The sequence below is a fragment of the Spinacia oleracea genome, chromosome 4 (genome assembly GCF_020520425.1).
Source record: "Spinacia oleracea cultivar Varoflay chromosome 4, BTI_SOV_V1, whole genome shotgun sequence".
NCBI lineage: Eukaryota > Viridiplantae > Streptophyta > Magnoliopsida > Caryophyllales > Amaranthaceae > Spinacia > Spinacia oleracea.
Genome location: NC_079490.1, coordinates 142,482,907 through 142,499,716, shown reverse-complemented (window position 1 = coordinate 142,499,716; position 16,810 = coordinate 142,482,907). Strand labels below are relative to the sequence as shown.

At 35.7% G+C, this 16,810-nt stretch overlaps 1 long non-coding RNA gene across 1 annotated transcript; it reads left to right on the top strand.

The window, feature by feature from the left end:
- The first annotated feature begins 3,259 nt into the window (after positions 1-3,259).
- Positions 3,260-7,625, top strand: LOC130459548 (uncharacterized). Its single transcript, XR_008919019.1, has 7 exons — positions 3,260-3,982; positions 4,062-4,129; positions 4,471-4,606; positions 5,422-5,548; positions 6,968-7,076; positions 7,279-7,310; positions 7,399-7,625. It is a non-coding gene; the product is annotated as an uncharacterized lncRNA (long non-coding RNA).
- The last annotated feature ends 9,185 nt before the right edge of the window (positions 7,626-16,810 follow it).

The window sequence follows — 16,810 nt, the reverse complement described above, 5'->3', positions numbered from 1 at the left end:
TTACGCTCACAATTAGCCATTTGAGTGGCAACTACTCCCTCTGTCCCGGAATACTTGACCTGTTTTCCTTATCGGGCCATCCCTTAATACTTGACCTATTTCTAAAAATGGAAATATTATAACAATATTATATTATTTCTCACTCCACCCCTATTAACCTACCTACCACCTACTCCATACAAAAAATAATTAAAAATTCAACCCTACTCTCCCTCAACCCCACCCCTTTACACATTTCCCACTAACTACATTAAAATAATACCCCACTATCAACTACCACCTATTAAATTAAATAAGTCAATTCAAGTCCCTTAAACTCTGTGCCGGTCAAATCGGGTCGAGTATTCCGGGACGGAGGGAGTACCAAGTCATGTTGTCTCGCATATTCACCCCTTGACATCCGCTGTGGGGGAATAGGAACCTGTTTCAACACAAGTTCATAACCAAATTAGTATATCAAATGGGGTATATAGTAAAATTTTAAATTTTTAAGTCACTCTACTAACCCGCAGAAAAACTTTCTTTTTCGGCCCTGTCTTTTGTTTCACGGGACACTCTCTTTTCCCTCCCTCTGTTACTCCTCCCTGTCTTATTCGCCCAGTTTCCTCAACCTTCCTACGCTTATTCTTCTCCAGCACCATCTTCTTCACAACTTTCCCCCCCTCATCCTCCTTTTCAACCTTACGCCTCTGCCTCAATAACTTCAAACGCTTCAATAACATCTCTTCTTCATTTGAATTCCCACCCCTAACAGTCTTCCCTGGATGCCTTAACACCTTCTTTGTCACTTTATGAACATTGCCATCCCCTTCATCTTCAAACTGTTCCTCCTCATAACCAGCATCCTCTGCATACTCTTCCACATCATCTACAGCACGCCGGCTCTTAACATACAATTTCTTATTGTTCTGCTTTCTCTTATTTGACTTACCACCACCTTCATCTTCAGAATTTGTAAAATCATCATCATCTTCATCTTCATCTTCCACTACTTCACACAGATGAGGATCATCCTCATACAGAGAATCCTCACTATCATCCCCTGACACAGCCTCATCAGATTCATAGTTTTCTTCGTTTTCTTCATTTTCCGGTTCCGGTTCCGGTATACGCCTCTTACGCTTACTGGTGCCAGCTTCCAGGGGTTGGCTACCAGCAGGCACAACTTCACTAACAGCAAAATTCTGCATCAAAAGCATCATATGCCACAGTTAAGGATTACACTACATCATACACTCCAAATTTAGACTTACACTGCATGATATATACACTCCAAATATAGAATTACACTGTGTGGGTACAACCCAAATTTAACAACTAATAACACTCACCCATGGTTGTTTGGCTCCAGTGTGTCCCTTTTTGAAAACCATCCTGAAATAATTTAGGTAAATAAACAATAAGATTAAGAACATTCAACATTCCTTTTAGATTGAATACCAAACTATATACAACTTTCCATTTAAAAGAACCACCATGTACCAAATTTATTATTTGGCACACATTCTATGTGGTTTGAACTCAAGGCAGTCACATTCTCAGTCAATTTTGAACAACACATAAAGACAATTCACAGATTATTAAACAATACATTCGTAAAATACATAATAATACAAGTTCAACACCCGCCCTTTCACCAGATAACAACAAATATTTAAATTCAACAACGAACTCGCCTTTTCTTTACATTCACCAAATATGATAAAACCGGGCCAATAAATTAAAATATAATATCAAATTTGATAAACTCATACTCCAAACCAAACAATCTTTATCTAAACCCAAAACCCCAAAATAAATTCTTTGTATTGATTCATGCATCTCCAAAACATAAAACCCCAAAAGGTTGAAATTATTTGATTAACCCTAACCCTAACCCTAACTAAAACACACCGGTAATTGAAAAAAATGATGAAAACATTCCAGCACGAAATGATGAATTACCCAGAAATAAACGAATTTCTAGCAAGATTATCTACCCAGAAACAAACGAAACCCTAAACCAAAAAAAACAAACAATTCATCATCAATCCAAACCCTAACTTCAACAAAATTCAGCAAAAATTCTCAATTATACAAAAACTACAACAATGAAATAAAAAAATTACGGAATTAAAATGAAATATTTCATCTTTACCTGGAATTGAATGAAGGATTAGTCTTCGCTCCAACGGACTCGCCCAAACTTCAAGCTTCGTTAAACTCGCCCAAATTACTCAAATTCGAAAAAAAAAGTAAGTTTAAGTAAATCTGAGAGAAAGAAATCGTGGTGTAGCAATGGTGATTTTGGAGGAGATGAACAATCTTGCGGGAGAAGTAGAAACGTGAGAAAGAGTGTTTGGGTGAGAAAGAGGTAAATAACGAAGGAGAGAGAAAATGAGAGAGTAAATGAAAGGTTGGGTTTTACAATTTTCAAGTTTTGAATAATTACTGCTGGGCAATTTTTTTAATTAAAAAAAAATTGAATTTCAAAATTTTGGAACAGAATTGTAGAGAGAGAAGCAGAAATAAAAAGGAGAAAGGAAAAAAGGTGGGCCAAATTACAAATGGTACTTGAAAGTACCATTTTACCCCCATTATAGGTTTTGCAATCTATAATAATTATAGATTCAGACTTTCTCATATACTCGATCTGTATGTAATATTGAGTAATAATAATAATATTGCGTACGTAGTACTGTCGTATCTATCTACTCTTGCGCCGTTGTTTATTGACTTTGCATATCTTCTGCTTTACGACTTCAATAGCGTGCAGTTTTGTTCTACGGCCAACTTGCTACTCCCTCCGTTCCTAAATAAGTGTCAATTTTGGACATTTACACGGGATTTAATAAAACTGAATTGCGTGTAAGAGGTAATGATTGAGAATATTTTATTTGGGGAAAAGAAAAAATAGATAATTGTTTAATGTTAAAAGTACAAATAGAAAAGAATGTGGTGATTGAAAAGTGTAGAATGTGTAAGAAAACGTAATAATGATTTATAGAAAAGTGGAAAAAGTGTGTGGAAAAGTGGGAAAAGTGGTTAGAAAAGTGGGAAATATGTATGTCCAAAAATGGAAACTTAACACTTATATGGGAACGCTATTTATGGGGACTGGACACTTATTTAGGAACGGACACTACAAGAATTTGTATCTTTAACGACAACCTAATTACGACGGGTCAAAAATCCCGTCGCAAAAGCCTTTTGCGACGGGGAAAACAACCAAACAATGACGGCAATAACCGTCGCAAATATCTTTTACGACGGGTGTACGACGGATTTACGACGGAATTTCTATTAACGACGGCCCCCTTTTATGACGGGTTCGCGACAGGAAATCCCGTCGTTAATCAACGATTATTGGCCTTTCGCGACGGGATTTCCCGTCGTCAATAGTACAATTTCTTGTAGTGGGAGGGAGTATTATTTTTGTAATTTGTGAGCTTCATACTGAAACTTGGTTTCAACTTACATGTACGAAAATTCTACAATAAATGTCGTGCACCGCTATTTACTACTAATTATATAAATGTCGTGTATCGCTATGCAATACTGGGTACATCAATTTACTAATTTATTAAAGTTCTGCAGATCTCTATTATATAAAGGAACAGCTGAGGGCGTTTTGGTAACTCAACTTTTCGTGTCCCCAAGCAAAAAGACAAATATAGCCTTCACACTTCAGTTGCAACCCAAACCCTTCGGCCTTCCGCCTTCGCTCTCCCCTCCCGTTTCCTTCTCTCTCCTCCCTCCCTGCAACACAAACCCTTTGCTCTCCCTCCCGTTTTCTTCTCTCTCCTCCCTCCCGTTCGTTTTCTTCTCTCTCCTCCATCAGATTCTCTCCTTCAATCTTATTCATCTACTGCAAAATCAACATGCTCGAAAAAATCCATACAAAAAAAAAAATTGAGATCTAATTGGTGAATGGCGGGTTCCAATTATCTGGGGTAGAAAGGGAAGAACGAGCTCAGAATCACGCTACATCCCTCTCTCTTAGGTAAAACATTCAATTTCTCTTATTTCTTAAATCTTTCGATTTCAAATTTTTAAGATTTGGGGGTTTAATTTTGTTCCAGCTCCATTGATTGATGATTAAGATTTGGCGAATAAATCGAGTTACAGAATCACGATCTTTCTCTCTCAGGTATATCACTCAATTTCTTTACTATTATTGATAGTTGTAGTTGATCAAGGGAATACCGGGATTTGCTAACATTAACTGAGCTGTGTTATAATCCCGTAAAAGTGTTATATTACCAACCTGTATTTTTGTGTTAATTCTTTGTTGTTTAATGCCATTGTGTTTGAATTTTAATTACATGTTTGGGTTAATTCTTTGAATTTGGTTGTTTAATGCCATTGTATTTGAATTTTGATTGCATTTTTGTGTTAATTCTTTGAATTTGGTTGTTTTATGCTATTGTGTTTGAATTTTGATTGCATTTGTGTGTTGATTCTTTGAATTTGGTTGTTTGAATTGATAAGTTGCTGCCACTGGAGTTATGATTATTGGGGATGATTTATCCAATCTGGTTCTGAGGCTTCGTGGTGGAATATTTATTGAACCTTCTCTGATGGCCCTGGCTATGAAATTCAACCAAGAGAAGATGATATGCCGCAAGTAAGTATTTCGGAATTGATTGACTGCTTGATGCTTTTTCGTTTTAGCAAGCTTTCTATGGTGATTGGCATTGAGATTATCTATTGTGTATAGAGCCCTTTTGCAATCCTCTTCTTACTGTTGAATCCCATGAAGTCATGAGCATATGTACATTATGTATTTGGTTATCAATTGTTATTGTATGCCTTGGCCTTGATGTTGCTTCTAAATTTTCTTTGACTTGGATTCTTTCAATTCCAAACTTGACTGATGCATGATCATGTGGTAATTACTAATTAGCGCTTTCATTAGTGACCAAAATGTCATAGTTGATGATGAGAAACGGAATCAAACTGTAAGTGCATGTTTGGTATGGGAAAATTGAAGATGAGAAACGGAATCAAATAATCCAATCCATTTTTAAGTGTTTGTTAAGATTAAAATGTAACCCATTCCGTTATCCGGCGGTAATAGACTCCTCTGAAATGTTACTGTGCACTTCCCTGTGGTAACGCAATCCCTTAACCTCCTCTAACAATAAAAAGATGTGCTTCCATTTATCACAGATGAAAGCTCATCTCAATCTCCCTCCCATCTCTTATCCGTATTTGGAAATTATGAATTTGTTTAACTGTTCTTCGTGCTCTTATCCGAATCGCAATGGTAACTGATTTTCTGTCCTCCTGATTGTGGTTTTGAGTACTTTGAAAAACCGATCTCAACTTTTGAAAATATTGGTAAAACAATTTAAAATTTTAAATCTGGAAAAAATAATTCAAAAAGATCGCGATCTTATCCGAATCGTATTGGTAATTGATTTTTCTTTCCTCCTCCAGATTGTGGTTTTGATTACGTTGGAAAACAAATCTCAAATTTTGAATGATTATCGTGATGATGTTTTATCCAAAAAAATTCCAGAAGACAGGGAGCAGTTTTTTTACCTAACTACGAGTATTTTACCAGGTATTGCTTCGATTCCCCCACATGTGAACTGTATTTTCTTTTACCTAACTAGAAGTTTTTTTTTAATGTTCTAATTCTGTCATTGTGTTTGTTAATTTAGATTTCATTTGTTTAAGTTTTTGGAGGTGTTGTTGAACCTTTAGATCATATATGCAATCGTTTGGGTTACATTGAACCAATCTTTTGAAAGGTGTTGTTGAACCATCATCAATACTTTGACAGGTTCTGTTTAGTAGCTAATCGCCTAATCATTTGTAGTGGTGTAATTTCTATGGTAAACATGAACTTTATTTTTGTAGCTTCTTTGGTTTCTGTCAGTTTATGTTGATTGATTTTGTATGATGCAAACTTCTAAGCTTCTAAATGACTAAATGTGAAACTAGCAATAATGGATCCTTCCTATCACTGTGCTTCATCATAGCTCGAATATTCGTGGTGTTTACAATCAGCTTGATTCATTATTCATGATCATGTGTCACTTGATCTATACTATACTGCAACAGGTGTCACACCCAATGAATTGACTGGCCTATCTAACCTGACTTACCTCAACATTGAACTAAAACTCCCCCGTATAAAATTATTAGGTCTTTTCTGTTTTGCTCTGCTGAGATTATGCTGCTTCTGTATTGCGTTGACGAGCACTTTTTTTTTTCTGTTCTGCTCTCTGATATGCTTTGTTGCTGCTATATGTTTTGTGTGTTTGTTGGGCTTAGCCAAAGTTAGTACGTTCTGCGTTGACGAGTTTCTTCTTATTTGTTTCCCGCTGGTGTATGCTTTCTGAATACTGTGCCTATTAGATTGTTATTTTATTTGTTTTGATAGACCATTGTCATAAGAGAAATTCGTTTTTTCAATGTTAACTGAAGAGTCCTTATAAAAGTGGAGGGTGTGCTTAACCTAAATCTTTGAACGCCTCCTCTCTCTCTCTTTGACTCCATCTTCTTCATCCTCTCCCTTTATCTCTCCTTTCACATTTGAATTTCTCCGCTTTTCATTTTGCCGTCGAAAACGGCCAAATTCACCGGCTCGAGGAAAGGAGAAAGAGGTGAAAGTGGTTGTTATATTGGGGCCTACTGGTTCACAAACATCGGATCGTTCGATAAGATCCCAATTTACAGAGGGCTTCATATTTTCAACGGAATATGAGTTTTTATCTATAAAATCGATTTTACAAGTAATAAAATCAATTTAATATTAAATCTTTTGCAGCTTCCTGTATTTGAGTTATAGGAAATCTTGGTTGAGATTTTTAATCACGAGTCATAGATGAGATATTTAAAAAGACGAAATTACAATCTTTTTTATTTTATTTGCAAGGCTATCCTAATTCAATTATGCAGATTTTACAATTTAATTTGTTAAGTTGTAGTTGTCAATTCTTTGTCCTCCTTTGAATTTTAACTTTTACTTCAGCAGTTTCAGAAAATCCTGAAAGCGAATGGTGACATTCAACTGTAAGTTTAGAACTGAAGGCATCCCCAAGGATTCTCGCACTCACATAACAAGATTCACATCCGATTTTCAGGTTTTTTCCTATTATTTATTTGCCTTTTCCATCATTTCAATCAGTATTCTTAATTCGTCAACTTAGTTGCGGTGTGTTTAAAGATACGTGGTTCAATCATTATGTGGTTCAAATCTGATGATTAATGAACATGTTGAACAACTGCACAAAATCTTTAAGTTATGTGGTTCCAGAGTTCAAGTTTCTGTGTTTTGTTTTGCAGTATCGCATGTTGGCTCTTCGCCAAGATGTGAGGTATGGGTTTCTCTCCCTTCTATTTTATTTTTTTATGATTTTCCTTTCTCTTTTATTAAACTTACCAACTTTGTTTCCAATTTTCCAGGTAAACCATGAGGACTTCAATGAAGGCATCATTCAAGTCCAAGCAAAGAAGAAAGCAAGCCTAAATTACTATGCTGGTCTCACTTTTCGTTTATTAATTTTTGTTTTTGGAGTTTATAGTAATTGTTCTGCAAATAAAACAGTGACATTGTAAGGATAGGATTTTAGTTGTTCTCCTATTTTTCTTGTAATGCTATGTACAAAATTTTTAGTCAACTAATTAATTATACCGTCTTTAACTTTTAAAGTTGGTTTTTTTTTGTATTACAATTCTTCATAAACTGTGTTTATCTAAAAGTAATGCTTTAGTTATGCTAACAACTGCCTTTGAACTAAACATAAAGGAGGGTTGTATTCAGTGAGAAATACGTGTTAAGAATCCCTAAAAACAGTGAACTTTTTGTTTAGAATATATAATGGTGTATAAACTGTTTCTCTTTGGATTTTGTGTTTAACAAAATTGTTGTTATATGTATAAGGAAATAAGTAAAGATAGAGATTGGGAACAAAATGTCCGGAGGAGGAAATGTTGTTTTCATATTATCTTGCACGCATCGCGTGCATATAAAACTAGTTTTTCAATGTTATAGGTTAGATAAGTTGGTATTGACTATAAGAATGAGTTTGTAGGAGGTTCTAGGATTAAATCATAGCACCGAATATGTTTTTAATCATTTTTTCTTTATTGTTTGTTTTATTTTTCAATATCTTTTCATTTTCTTTAGACTTACATTCATCTTTAAATTAAAGCGAAAATACTTTCTTATTTTTTTATTAAATAATAAAATCAATTCTAAATTAGTTTCATGTTCATACTTTAGACTTGATTTTCATTGGAACTTGTTTATAAAGAGTATATGTACGTACCCGTCAAATGTTTATATCGGAATTGAACAATTTTTTTCTCGAATAAAATCGAACAATGTTTGTTATAGATTTATTCATGCATGTATCACATAGATTTATCAAATGGACCGGTCATCGATGTATGCTTGTTGGGTTTGGTTCACGTGCCCGATCATATCTTATAGGATCGGATAAAATTATATTTGGCCACTATTTGGGGCCATTGTCGCAATAGTTCGTACTTCCTCCATTCTTTTTTAAATGACACAATTGTACTTTTGGCACTATTCATATAATATATTTTGATCATCAATTGTGATTTATATTTAACAAAAAATATAGTCATGTGGAGTCTTGTTATAATCGTCTCATCCTATAGTTTTATAATATCAAAATTTTATAATTTTTAACCATTGATAATAAAAGGTATTAATGGTTGAAATATTGCATTGGCAAATGTGACAAAAAAATTGTGTCATTTAATAAAGAATGGAGGAAGTATAATCTACCCACGTACCCCCACCCCGCCAGTTAGTAGAGCGCATCGTGGCGGCTATCAGGCATGGAATTCCAAACACATATCGTGGGTGTAATGGTAATTCCACCCCATATTTGAAATTGCTGATGTGTGTTAATGAAATCCACGTTTGAAGGTTGTGGGTGGTCATCGGTTCCAGCGTGGCATAAGTTAAGGCAAGCACCTCGAATCGTCCGTCCTTCTCTCTCACTTCTCTCTCTCTCTTGTCTCCTTCTTCAAGCTCAAGCTCAAGGTCAAGCTCAAGGTCAAGCTCAGATCTACCCAGAAACCAAGTTTGACGAAGAAATCCGAAGGTTGTGTTGTAGTCCTGAGTCGTTGAAGTTAGAATTGTAAAGGTTTGTCCTTTGGAAAACTTTGAATTTTTTTTTTTTTCGCCTAAAAACCCCAAACCCTTAGTCCTAGGGGTGTCAAATCGGGTCATCGGTTCGGTTTCGGTTCGGGTTCATCGGTTCGGGTTGAAACCGGTTCATTTTACTATCGGTTCGGTTCGGGTCGGGTTGAAAATTAAACGGTTCGGTTCGGGTTCGGGTTATGTAGTGCGGGTTCATATCGGGTCGGGTTCATACCGGGTCGGATTCATATTGGGTCGGTTTCATGCCGGGTCGGTTTCATATCGGGTCGGGTCATATTTGGTCGGGTAAAAAACGGGTTAAGTCGGTTTCATATCGGTTCAGGTTATAATCGGGTCGGGTTCATATCGGGTCGGGTTCATATCGGATCGGGTCAGATCGGGTCGGATTGTAGTCGGGTTGGGTCAATTCGGTTCGGTTCGGTTCGTTAACGGGTTTAGCTGGATTGTAATCGGGTCGGGTTCATATCGGGTCGGGTTTATATCGGGTTGGGTTCGTGTTTAGTCAGATCAATTCGGATACAAATTACAAAAAATGTCGGGTTATTATTAAAATCACAATTTTCAATGCGCTTATATTATAATATCTACATTATTGAAGCAAAGTGAAAAGGTAAAAGAGCCCATACAATTTGATTACGTGATTTATAACTAATGTTATTTTTTTTTTTGACGAACAGCTAATGTAGTAATGTTCACTATCCAATTAATTTCATAAACTTAATTAAGAAAAGTCAGTCGATGTCTTTTACTATGTCCTGTAGTATTTACCAATCATATTATTCAAATGGAATCAAAATAATCTATGCCCTCCCCTACCATGTAAGAGTATTATGAAACATGTATTGATGAACTAAATACTGATAACGTAGTAATTAATAATGGACAATGATGAATTAATACGTAATGAATTTGTAAATTTTGTAAATACAAGTTTGTCATACATTCATGCATATTGGTTTAAACAGCAACGAGCCTAACATGTTCAACAACGGAACGAGACAAACAAGTTCAATTGTTAATGAATTAAGTCGATTCAATTAAAACAACATACCTTTTTGATTAGTTCTCGGGTTATAAGCTGGTATTGAATTAGATCAATATAGTTTAATGATCGATTAGACGATTAGTCAGTTGAATACGAGTCAATAAAAGAGTGTAAGACTAATAAAACAATACAAATTCATGAGTTTTATACTTTTATAACATTGTCAAGAATTAAGGAATATAACATTCTATATTTTATTACTCTAATAAGCTAATAACTGATGAATTGATGATTATAATTATTTTGAACTAAAAGTCCACAGAACTATAACTATGTAAGGATATTAATCTGTAACGATATAGTGTACTTATATAAGTATATAACTTTGTGAGATTATTAGTTTAGAACTATCTAATTAATTCTATATATTTATGAGATTATAAGTTTACAAGTATATAACTATGTATGACAGTAATTATATAACTATGTGAATATATAAATAACTTTATGAGACTATAGATCCGTTTACATCTATTTAATTGTACAAGACTATAACTATACAGTTAGGGGTGCTAACGAGCCAGTACGGCTCGCAAACTATTCGGATTTGGCTTGGTCAAAGCTTGGCTCGGAGGGGGTTGATTCGGTTTGTAATCCAACTTGGGCCTTAAATAATACTCCACTACACACTAAAGTCCCACATTGGTTAAGAAAACAAGCACCAATCTTATTTTCTTTATAAATAGCTACTACTCCTCCCCTCAGCATAGAGTTTGATTTTGTACCACATTGGTTGGAAAAAACTCTTGTACTCTATTTTCTTCACAAAAGGAATGAAGTATATTTTAAAATATTTGATTATTCTTGAATTAAACTAATTAATAATTTATTATTTAAATGCACTTAGAGTCTTGTTGTTATAATAATATTTCCTTTCATTGTTTGAATTTTTTTAAATAAACATGAAGTCCCACATTGTAACTTCAGTGAAGTTAAGATTGAAACCAAGTTATATAAGAATATGTAGGGTGAATTTTTCTCTTAAACAAACATGGAGTCCCACATCGAAATTTTAGCCAATGCTAAGAGGGAAACCAAGTTATAAAAACATACGAAATATGTAGGATGACTTAAACAAAACATGGAGTCCCACATTGAAAACATAGCAATGCTAAGAGTGAAACCAAATTATAAAAGCATATGGTGGGTAGCTTTAGTTTTTGACTTGAGCCTAAGCCCAACTTTTTCAAACTAAGTTTCGAGCCCGGACTCAAGCCCAGCTTGGACTCAAGCCGAGTCCAAATATTGGAGGCTTGTCGTGCTTGACATCCACTAGTTTCGAGCCGAGCCGTGCCTTAGCATGTTCGGTGTTGGTTTGGCTTGTTAACATCCCTACCATACAGTAATATATCCTATTGGAAATATATGTCCAGTTACTCGTTTGATTAACAACCGTTCAAACAAAATCTAATAATTTTATTATAACACGTAAAAGAAACAAAATCTAATAATTTTATTATAACACGTAAAAGAAATTTGTAAACTGTAATCTTTTAATTCCAATCATCATAATTTTATTTTTTCCTTGATTTTTAATTTAGTTGATTTTATTAATATAATTATCTCGCATTAGGAATTAAGACATAAATATTCATTCCAAGTGCAGCAACACAATAAAGAGCTTGCAAGTTGGTGACAAAACTCGTAATTAGGACTTCATAATACGGAGTAATTGGCTGATGAATTCGTTTAATTCATTTGATATCTTAGCATTTCGGCTCTGTTTGGTATGGCGGAAAACATTTCAAGTTAAAACTTATTTTCGAGGCGGGTTATAAACGGTTTGAATTAAACGGGTAGTAAACGGGTTACGGGTTGTAAACGGTTCGGGTTGAAAAAGTTCGGGTTGTAAACGGTTCGGGTTGAAACAGTTCGGGTTGTAAACGGTTCGGGTTGATACAGTTCGGGTTGTGAACGGGTTTTTCCCGGGTCGAAACGGTTCGGGTTGAAATAAATCGGGTCATTAACGGTTTTCGGGTCCATTCGGTTCGGGTAGGAACGGTTCGGGTTGACGCGTGGCGGTTTGTTATCGGGTATCGGGTCTTAATCGGGTTAATGTTTTCGAGACGGTTCGGGTTCGGGTTAAATATTATCGGTTCGGTTTAGTTTCGGGTTCCAATTAACGGGTTATTAACGGTTCGGGTTCTTAACGATACGGATTAACCCAGCGGGTTCAACGGTTCGGGTTGAGAATTGACAGCCCTACTTAGTCCAAATTAATAAGTTTATCAGAATTGTGGATTTGAAATGGATTTTTGTTGTCGTAATTTGTTTAAAAATTTGGACAATTAGCAAACTTTGTCTTTCATTTGTTGGCAATTGAGATAAAATTATGTGTTTTTAATGATTGTTATTGTCTTGGCAATTGAGATAAAATTATGTGTTTTTAATGATTTGTTGGCAGTTGTGATCTTCTCTTTGAGAAAAATGCAAACATGTGTGGTCCAAAAGTTAAGACTTCATTGATTTTGGAGGAACCTATTGCTGATTAAGTTGATTATAATATTTATTAAAGTAATAAAATTTTGTTATTGGGTGTATTAATATATTGATTAAATTTGCATTACTGGTAAAAGTTTTAAAGTAAAAGTTTTAAAGTAATAGAATGAATTGATTTATTAATGTTTATATTTAAATAATTATGTAGATATTTTAGTGTAATTACTGGAGTTGAATAAATGTTTATAATATATGTAGTTGTATTGAAGTGAATTGTAAAATTGTTAGTGAATTGTTATGTAATGGTTATTACAGTAAATAGAATAATGTGTGGATAGAATATTCGTAGAACGACCCTTTGGTCAGTTGAATGATTCTGATGAAGTTGTGATCTTCTCATTAATAGAATGGGGCGAAAGAAGGCTGCTACTACTAAGTCAAAGATAAATGATGCTACTAAGATCACTAGGGGGGTATGTTTTGATCTTTGTAATTGATAAATTTGATGCTTGTGACTCTGTTAAATTGTGTAATTTAGTATTTGATTTATCCTTGTAGAGGTCCAGTACCATACAAAAAAATTTGGGAGTGAAACCGGGCCAGAAACCGAGTGTAGTAGCTAGGGTAAAGAAAACTGGGAAGAGAAAGAGCGCGGACTCTTTTAATGATGACTGTGATGCACTTGATGTTAGTGGGAATGGAACATCGGAAGATAGTACTGAGGATTCCTCATATGGTGAATCTTTTGATTCATCGGAGTCTGAATCGTATGCCACATCTGATTCCTCTGAGTCATCAGATATGGAAAGGAGGAAAAGAAAGAAGAGAAAAGGAAAAGGGAAGTTGAAGAAGGAAAAATCGAGGTGTAAAAGGGTTAAGGTAAGTAATGATCTTAAAAAATAAATTATTAGTAAAAAATTATTAAATTTATGATATTTTGTTGATATTGAATACACGGTAAGTTGTTATTTATGTTTGAATAGATTATGAAGAGTAACGGGGAGTATGTGAAGGCTCGTTCTCGTGTCGTGAAAACTCACTTTCAAATGTTGGGGAAGGTAAATAAATGCTTTTATTTGTAATGTATAATTTGTGGATTATTTTGCAATAATGTATTTATAAGTTAAATTTTGAATGTAGGCACCTAACATAATATGTCGAGTGAAAGCTTTTGTTGGTGTTGTTAGTAAGTTTGACGAGTCCAGGAGGGAAGAAGTCAGGAAGATGGGTTTTGGTGGGTTACTTGAGATGAAGTTGAAGAAGTTACCCCGTAACTTCTGTTATTGGCTGCTGACAAGGCTTGGGGTTGACGGGGTTGTTGAATTCGGCGATGGAAAACTTCGTTCATTTTGTGCAGAAGAATTTCATAGGATCTTAGGCTTGCCAAATGGGGATAAGGAGGTTCCTTTTGAGGTAGATTATGAGAATGTGGTGATGGTTGAAAAATCTCAAGAGATTTTGACAAGATTTGGGAAAATTTTTGGATAAACCTCGGGAGGAGGTTGTTTTGCTGAGTCCTGCAGTTCAAGCTTGTGTGGGACAGAGAGATGGTGGTGTGGTGCCGTTAAGCACAAATAAGGAGAAGAAGGATTTCAGGGCTGCCTTCTTGATTATTGTTTTGGAACATATTCTTTGTCCTACGACGATGTCCACCAATCTTTCATCACAACTAGTGGCAGCAGCTTCGCTTTTTGAGAATGCAGAAGAGTACGACTGGTGTACTTTTGTATTCGGGTGGTTAATGGAGCGGGCACAGAGATTCACTGAGAAATTCAAGGAAGAGGGGTTTGTAGGTGGATGTGGAGGGTGCATCCTTGCCCTAATGGTAAGAATTTAATATCTTGGATATTGTGTTTAATATATTACTTCATTTGTTATTTCATATTTTTATTTGCATTATAGTTGTCATTATAGTTGTCATTTTTAAGGTTTGTTAAAGCAATTTATAAATTTTTATGTAGATATTTTACCTAGATCGATTGGATATGCCACCCTTGCAAATGAAGGTGTTACCTAGGGTTAAGGTGTGGGGCGACAAAGAAGTTAAGAAGGCTATTTGAGCGAATAGGAGGGAAAATGGCGACTTTGGTAAATTGCCGGTAAGTTTATACTGAATGGTGTACATGTTCATTTATATGGTTGAATTATGAAAACTAAAAGTTTTTTAAAATTGTCAGTCCTGCAAGAGGTTTCATGAGATTAGGAGAGTCCCTGATGGTGAAGGTCAGAATACTCCAGCAGTTGAACAAGAACCTGTCATGGTTCCCCGTCGGGGAGAAGCAAACCTGGGGGCTTCCCTTGTATCTGGTTTGGCTCAAGAGGTATGTAGGTTAGCATATTAATATAGGTTAGCATATTAATATAATATTGAGTTGATACTTAGAATGGTTGGTTGATTTTATTATGGTTTTGTGATGCTCCAAAGGTATTTCAATTGGTGAAACCCCATTTAGAGAGGTTAATACTGGATGCGGTTTCTTTTCGAGGTTGTACCCATGGCTCCGGATTATCAGGGGGTGGCCATGGATTTGGTAGTCGTGGCCAGGTATTTGAATTTGGTACTTCCGTAGTGGAGCATGCTTTTGGTGCAAGAGTTCAAGGTGCTGGTGCTGGTAGGGTTGTTCATGGTGTTGTTGCTGATCCAACAAATGGTGATTTGAATGTAGATGGTGGTGATGTAGTTGGTAGGAGTGATGCTGGTGTTGTTGGTGATTTGAATGGAGGTGTAGTTGCTGGGATTGATGTTGGTTGTGCCGGGTTAGGCAGTGTTGGTGGTGCTGCATTGGGAGGGGGTATTGAACCTGGTGGTGTAGGGGGTAGTGGTCATTGCCTTTCTAACCCAAGTCAGGTATCTGTTGAAAACAATGAAGATGTTGATATTGGTGTTCAAAACGAAGTTGGTGATGATGACCATGTTGAAAATGATGGTCTGAAAGATGATGAGTATGTTGAAAATGATGGTGAGAATGAAGACCATGTTAAAGATGATGTTCTTCAAAATGATGGTCTGAATGATGGTCTTCAAAATGATGGTCTGAATGATGATGATGTTCAAAATGATGTGTGTGGAGTGATAGCGGGTGTGGCAAAGGTGGCAGAGGAATTGATGAAGGATGATGAGATGACTGGGGACAGTAGTAGTTCGTCTAGCCCGAACACGAGCAATGGGCCACCCGAAAAAGGTGAACATAGTTGCACAAGGGACGAGAACAAAACTGGCGAAAAGAGGGTTATTAAACCAACCAGAATTGACTCTGGTTTTGTGTCAAGACCTAGTACTCGTAGGCAAACCGCAATGAAAACCCGCCTAACAGATATGATTCGAAGTTGGCGCTCGAATAAAAATCTCGGGAGGTATATTTGTTTAGTTTATGTTTGAGTATTGTCCTAAGTTTCAGTAATGATAGTATATTGGATAGTACATTTCATTTCATTTAATGGTTGAATTTTAACTGGTAAAACGCATTTTATGTAGCGGTGGTGCAATTTTGATTTCATGTGATGGGATTTCATGTGATCAACGAGATTGTCACGCCACCTTGCTTGCAACACAAAGTGTCAGTTCTGGGTACATAAGGATGACTTCTTCATTATACACCAAAATCTGGAGAGAAAAGGAATTCCTGGGGAGGAGTAGACGGATACTTTTGAGTCCTGATTATGCGGTATGTATGTTATTGATATTTATTTTATTGGTACCTATTGTTTATTGGTGATCATTGTTTATTGTTGATCATTGTTTACTACCTTTTGATTTATTGTTTACCAGACCTTTGTGATGGCGGGCAAAGACGGAACTCATCATCTAGGTATAAAGTACGGAAAGGTTCTGAAGGACATTACATGTTCTAAACTACGCGTGGTATGACATTACATGTTCAAAACTACGAATGGTCTTTCAATTATTCTCTTTGAATGTATGTTCTGTGTTTTAACAATGTATATTATAATTATGGAACAGATATTTGTACCTGTGTTGTTGGACAGTCATTGGTGGTGTCTTTGTTTTGACCTGATGGGAGGCGTGTTAAGAGTTATTGATTCCATGTACTCCAACCCCGAGGAAAAACATAGTGCCACATTAAAGATCTGGTACAAGTCATTAGTCCTTTGCTGAGATTTAGCTTTTTCAGTGTTGGAACCTTCAAAGTTATACCTAATCTATTGTAAATTGATTTGTGTTAGGTAAACGC